At 34.0% G+C, this 7,282-nt stretch overlaps 1 pseudogene; it reads left to right on the forward strand.

Moving 5' to 3' along the window:
* Positions 1-3,827: 3,827 nt before the first annotated feature.
* On the forward strand, positions 3,828-6,488 carry LOC105766859 (wall-associated receptor kinase 5-like; annotated as a pseudogene).
* Positions 6,489-7,282: the final 794 nt, after the last annotated feature.

Genomic DNA, 7,282 nt, shown 5'->3' on the forward strand with positions numbered 1-7,282 from the left:
AACTTCCACAATAATATCAACAATGTTCAAATTTCTAGCAACAGTGTTTGAAGAATAGTTGAGAAATCTATGACAACCAGACACCCATCTTCCTTGGAAATCTCGAATTAGAGCTCCACGCCAGCTCCTGCTGAACCAGGATTTCCTATCGAAAAACCGTCACAATTATGTTTGAACCACCCAATCTCTTGTGAAGTCCATTTCACTTTGATGAATCTTGGCCTATTTGTATACTTGATCTTATTGGAGATGGAAAATATCTCAGTTGCATTAGCAAGAGCAGTTGGGATGATCAAATCAGGATTGTACTGCTTTCCAAAGACTTTAGCATTCCAACCAACTAAATATTTCTCAATATAGATGAAAACCAAGTACTAAGGTTTTTTTTTTTTTGCCTGGTGTAAAAACATTTTGCTAAAGAGTTCATTTCAATCCGGTCTTGAAAAGGAAGGTTGAAGGTAGAAAGAAGTTGGGGTGAAATTCCCAATCTTGACCAGATTTCAAAAACAACTTGAAAGTCTCAAAGGATATGGTTAAGTGTGTCTGTACCCGTTGCGTAAAAGGGCCAACAATCTTGCAAGTTTAAGCCATGTTTATTAAGGAAAAAGACTATGGGAAGGATGAGGTGAGCGATCTCCCATAAGAAAAAGGTGATTTGGGGGATAAGATTGATTTTCCATATTGATAACTTGTTTTAGTATAGTTTTTTTATAGTGTTTTAGGAGGTTATTTTAGCATTTACTTTAGTTTTTAGCGCATTTTATAGTTTTTTTATATTAATTATGTTTTATTTGATTTTTATAGATTTAGTTGGATTTATTTATTATTTCTCTCTCTATATTATAGGTTTTGAATGAAGAACAAAATATTTAGAGTATAGAATGAAAAATTTGTGAAAAGAAGTCTTCCGCTCCACCGAATATCGATGTGGTGGAGCACAATCTTCACTTCAGAATTTTGAAACATCAAGCAATTTGCTCCATTGCACTTCTGTGTTTGGAGGAGCAAAACGATTAAAACCCTAAAAATAAGGGGTGACGTGATTTAAGAGAAAAGAGGGAAAAAGCGTAAAAGAAATAAACTTGGAGGCTAAGAGGAGAAGAAAAAGAGATCCGGAGCACTAAACACTAATTTAATAATTATTTTTCTCTCTAGATTATTTCTTTTTACTTTATCTTAATGCAAGTTTGTTATGAACTTTTTTCTTGTAATGCTTTCTCAAATCAACATGAATTAAATTATATTTTCTTGAAACAATAATGAATCTGATTTGTAGTTAATTAATTTATTCTCTCTTCAATTATTTCGATCCTTGTTAATTATTTATTCAACCCCATGCATTTTTAATCTACTTGTCTGGCCACAAAGTTGTATTAATTTGATAATCTTGATTTGTCTTGGAAGAGAAAATTAATGTTTAGATCTAGATTGAACAGATTAGGATTAAATGTAGTAGCATTGACGAACTAGTTAATTTGAGGCTAAAATAAGAAAATACCCGATGCCCTAATCAACCCAATATGTTTGATCATAGTGATTTCACCCAACTTGCTTAGCATAGGAATATAGCTAGCAGAGAAGGGGAATTAGCTTAGCTAGATACTGGAAGGGTCTAGTTAATGTCATTGAATCATGTGTTAGTAATTAAATAGATTCAACAATTGACTGAGAGATAATTTATTAATGGAATTAAGTGAATTTAGAGCTCCAAAATCTTAAAATTGACAGAAAAACTTAGTAATTTTCATTGTTTTAGTTTAATAAAAATCTCTTTAATTTGTTTAGTTTAATTTTAGCAGTAATTATAATTTATTTTTCTTGATCCAGATTTAATAAAATTGAATAGTTGGTACTTAGCAGTTTAAAATTTAAGCTTCGTGGGACGGTATTTTTTTTATTACTTAATTACTTAATTCCACATGTGCATTTGTGTAACGGAATTTCAGACATTACATATCCAGCTCCAGTCATTACTGAATTTTATGTTGTTGTTTCCTTTATACCAAGGGCCAATAGCTATGCAGATTCCAAAGAGCTAGAAGATCCCGGTAGAAGTCAAATTCAATCCAAGAATATCCTTGCCTCTGCGAAAAGTGGAAGTTGAGATAGCATTTAGAACACTTGGAGAGGTGAGTTTTTCTTCATTGAATTTAAAGGGTTAGCAATGAATGATCGAAGGGAATTGAGCCCGACCAATTTTCGTTCCAAAGATTAACAGAGGTACCATCCTTAGACGATCCATTTGAAGCATCCCCAAAGTAACCTTGAATGCTTTTGAGAGCATTCCAGGTGATAGAGGGCTGTGAGGAATGTGAAAGTTCTTGAAGATACTTTAATTTTAGGATTTTAGCCCAAAAAGATTTAGAGTTGTGTAATAATCTCTAGCATAATTTGAGAAGTTGGGCTTTGTTTTGAGCTCTCATACGTGAAATCTTTAATTACTCTAACTTTTTAAGTTTTGTGACAGTCAACCGATTGATTCTATATGATTTAAACAAAAAATTGTGGTTGATTTGATTGATTGAAGAATAGATACTACTAGGAAGCTTTAATAGTACGAAGTATTTTAAATTTTAAAAACAAAAATATTTTTTAAAAAATAAATTAGAAAAAAATAGAAAGTATTTAATAAATCAAACGAAGCCTAAGAGTTGAAATTTTAAATGATGAACTCTTAATGTTAAATTAGGGATAAGTCACTAACTAGTGTTGAGTGTGAACTTTCAAGTAGAGAATGCATATTTGAATATTGGAGACAATATTGTAAGGATGGGCAGCCACAAGCTTCGAAAATGAATTACAAAATGAATATGGAATATGCAAAAAAATTTTGATGTCGTTTTTAGCTTGTAAGTGGATTAGATGTACATGCAAAAAGAGAAAAGGAAGCTAATTGTGAAGTGTTGTGCAATAGTTGCTCACCTCATCTCATCCCATAATCATGTGATCAGAAATTTAATCCTTACTCATAAGAGTTTAACCTTTGAAATATCCTCTAATGCTTAAATAAGTGAACGTGAGAAAGGGGAGGAAGATATGAATATGAAACAAAAGGTCAACAGACCTAGCTCTATGATTACCATGCATATTTATAGACTTCTTTCTCTCTGCCTTGGGTTGATTTAGCAGGTGCTCAAATCTTCATTTTCAAATTAAACGAGTTAGAAAAACCAAGTTACATAAATTGAAATTTAGGTACTAAATTTTAAAAGTTTGACAGGTATTAGAATTGGAGTATAATTATACGTTATATTTATTGAAGACTATGCTGAAACTTCTGGGGAGGTGGTTGCATGGGAAATTTGCAATCAACAACTCTAATAAACTGTTTGGGTGTTGAATATGGAATTAGTCTATCCAATTGTGTTACTTTATGAATGCCAGAGAAATGCCAGAGAAATTTTCCACGCCCTTGCCTTCAAGAGCACAAAGAGAAATGAAGGAAGCCACGATTAGTTTTACATTAAATTGTACCCACATAAGGTCAGAGTTGTGCACTCTCTCATGTTCTATTGATCCCTTGTGGGTAAACTTGATTTGGGGAAGATTACTTTTCAAGAACGTAATTGAAAGAAATTATAGGATAAACGAGTTTTTTTTAGTTTATTAGCTTTTAACTCCATTTTACGAATAATCAACAGAAGAGAAAGGAAAGGGTCTACGCTGCATTAAAGATGATTAATAAGGAAAGAGTCTATGCTGGCCTAACTCATAAACATGATTGGTGTTTCCCATTTAAACCAACTTTGAATCTTTAAATAAGCATTGCTATAAATATGAAACCAATATTTTTATTCAAGCAATAGCCGAGGAAAACACCAGAGGTCATGGGTGTGGATCGTATGTGTAAGGAGTTTGCTCTGCTTTCACTTAAGTTAACAATTATAGCAACCTGGGTAGCAGCGCAACCAAAACCGGAGTGCCAAAGCAACTGCGGGGATATCAGCATCCATTATAGGGAACAGGCAATGGGTGCAACATCAGCAGCAACTTTTTCATTCGTTGCGACACCACTTCCAACCCCCCAAAAGCATTCTTAAGTTCCACTGATATTGAAGTTCTCCACATCTCTCTAGATGGTTATTTGCGCATCCAACAAACAGTAGGTTTTGACTGTTATAATTCATTAGGACGCAGTTCATATGGCGAGTCATATTCACTTTCAAACTTCCCCATATCTAATACCAGAAACAAGTTCACAGCCATTGGTTGTGATACCTATGCTCTCATTGAGGGTACCTTGGGACATACGTATTCAACCGGGTGTGTAACATTCTGAAGTGACGTGGAGGATGGGATAAATGGGCCTTGCAGCTATCCCTAAAGGAGTGAGGAATTATGTCTTAAATTTTGATACCCGTCGGAATCATTCCAGTGTATTGGACTTCAATCCTTGTAGTTATGGATTTGTTGTGGAAGATGGAGCCTATAATTTCTCTGTTTCAGATCTTTCCAATGTAATTTCAACACAACGAAATTCCCAATCATTCTTGATTGGACAATTGGGAACCAAAATTGCACTGAAGCTAAATTGGATCCAAAAAACTATGCTTGCAAGGAAAATAGTGTTTGTATAGATCCAGAAAATTATAATTGCAAGGAAAATACTAGTTGTATAAACCCTGGATATTTGTGCAAGTGTCTTGATGGCTTTCAGGGTAACCCTTACCTCTCCTATGGCTGCCAAGGTAAAGATATCAACTTCTTTTTCATTCCAGATTCATTTTGATGAATACTTTTAATTTTGTTCCCAATATATTTTTTTCTGCTTTAAAATGTTTGAAAATTTGTAGATATTAATAAATGCAAGACACTGAAGCCTTGCAATGAAACTGCAACATGTGATAACGTAGCTGGAAGTTATTATTGTTCATGTCCTGAGGGATTTGAGGGGGATGGCCAGAAAAATGGAAAAGGGTGCAGTCCTAAAGTCAAATCACACCAGAGTTTTCCCACTCTTCTTGTTGCATTAGGTTGGTTGGTATAAAATGTTGATTTCTTTTTATTTGGTAAATACTTTGTGCAAACATATTAATACTGAGATGAAACTAATCCAAATTTAAACCGATTTAATTGGTCTAAATAGTTTTCATATTCTGATTAATACATCATTGTTAATGTTGGATGGAATTAATCCTTTAATTTGTTTTGGATTAAAATCCATCCAACATCATTATTAATTTCTCATGGAAAAGAACTATATGAAAATTAATATTGTGATGTATGTTTACAAAACATATCAGACCCAGGTTTACAAAGTTTAGGCAAACATTAATGAGATATGGATATTAAAGCTTATCAGTTTTAATCCATACAAAGTTCAATTGAAACTATAAAAATGGAGCTTCTTTTTTTTTTTTTTTAAATTACAATTTCTAGTCTCATATTGTTACAGGTATAGGCATTTTATTTTCGCTCTTATGCTCCCCAAGGGTGTATTTGGGGCTGAGGCAGAGAAAGCTCAACAAAATGAAACAAGAATACTTTTAGCAAAATGGTGGGATTTTGTTGCGGGAACACCTTTCACGATATAAAGAATACGGTGAGACAGCTAAACTCTTTACAGCCGAACTCAAGAAAGCGACAAACAACTACCATGAAAGTAGAATCCTTGGAGGAGGAAGTCAAGGTACTGTTTACAAAGGATTGTTGCCTGATGGTGGCAGTGTTGCCACCAAAAAGTCCATCATTGGAGATCAAAGCCAAGTTCAACAATTCGTTAATTATTGTGTTATCCCAAATCAACCACAGAAATGTGGTGAAATTGTTGGGATGTTGTTTGGAGACACAAGTCCCTTTGCTAGTCTATGAATATGTAAGCAATGGAAGCGTCTTCGATCACTTACACAATGCCGATCATGAGTCTTTCATATCATGGGAAGCTCGTTTGAAAATAGCCACAGAAGCAGCAGAAGCCCTTTCCTATTTGCACTCTGCTGCATCTCCGCCTATTATTCATCGTGATGTCAAGTTAGCCAACATACTTTTAGATGAGAACTACACTGCTAAAGTATCTGATTTTGGTGCTTCGAGATTGGTCCCTTCAAATAAAGAACAAATCACAACGCTCGTGCGGGGAACTCTGGGCTATTTGGACCCAGAATATTTTCAAACAAGTCAGTTGACTGAAAAGAGTGATGTTTATAGTTTTGGAGTTGTTCTCATAGAATTACTAACAGGTTTGAAAGCAATTTCTTTCGAAAGACCCGAACATGAGAGGAATTTGACTCTCTACTTTATTGCTGTTATGAAAGAGGAACGCTTGCTAGATATTACTGATGGACAAGTGCTGCATGATAACAACATTGAACAACTTAAGAAGTGGCAACTTTAGCTAGGAGATGTGTGAGAGTGAAGGGAGAGGAAAGGCCAACTATGAAGGAAGTGCGTCTGAGTTAGAAGCATTGCGAGCATGGAGAAAGCTCAAGGAGGAAGAGGCTGAATACTTGCTCGATGACTTTTATGACACTATTGTATATAATATATAGATACTATGGTGAATGTACCTAAGAACTAGAGGTGATCATGGGTTGGGCTACTCGGCCCGGTCCGATGATCCGTCCAAAAAATGAGAGGGTTTGGGTAAAAATATAGACCCGAAATATGGGTTTGGGCAAAAAAACGAGGCCTGTTTAGAAAACGGGCTGGGCCTCGGGTAAAATATTTTTGGCTTGGGCCCGGCCCGAATTATATATTAAATATATATATTTTTATTTTTAATCAAATATATTTTTATTTTTAATCAAATATATTTTTTGTTTTTAATTTAGATTATATTTTGTAGGTTTTTGATGATATTTTGGTGTTGTAAAATTTAATATGGGCCGGGTCAAGCTCGGGCTTAGCATTTTTTTGGGCCGGGCTTGGATAAATTTTTAAGCTCATATTTTGGGCCAGGTTGGGCCTAGAAAACGGGCCTAAAATTTTGCCGGCCCGGCCTAGCCCATGATCACCTCTACTAAAAACTATAGGCACATAATTAAAATAATCCCAAATCAATTTAGTACTATATTATAAAAAAATCAAATAAAATCAAATTAGAATAAAGTTAACATTTATCATTTAAAAACAACATTTACTATTTAGCAGAGGTAACATTTTAAAGTTTTATGGTTCCCTAAATGAAATCTTTTGTTTGAAATTGAATCGCAATTAAAAAATATTTTTCAAAATATTTTTATACGGTAAATGTTAACTCTATTACAACTTGAACTTATATTATTCTTTTAATAATATATAGACTAAATTGATCCATTGAATCCTATAATTTAAAACCTCCTAT

This window comes from Gossypium raimondii, chromosome 5, assembly GCF_025698545.1.
Source record: "Gossypium raimondii isolate GPD5lz chromosome 5, ASM2569854v1, whole genome shotgun sequence".
NCBI lineage: Eukaryota > Viridiplantae > Streptophyta > Magnoliopsida > Malvales > Malvaceae > Gossypium > Gossypium raimondii.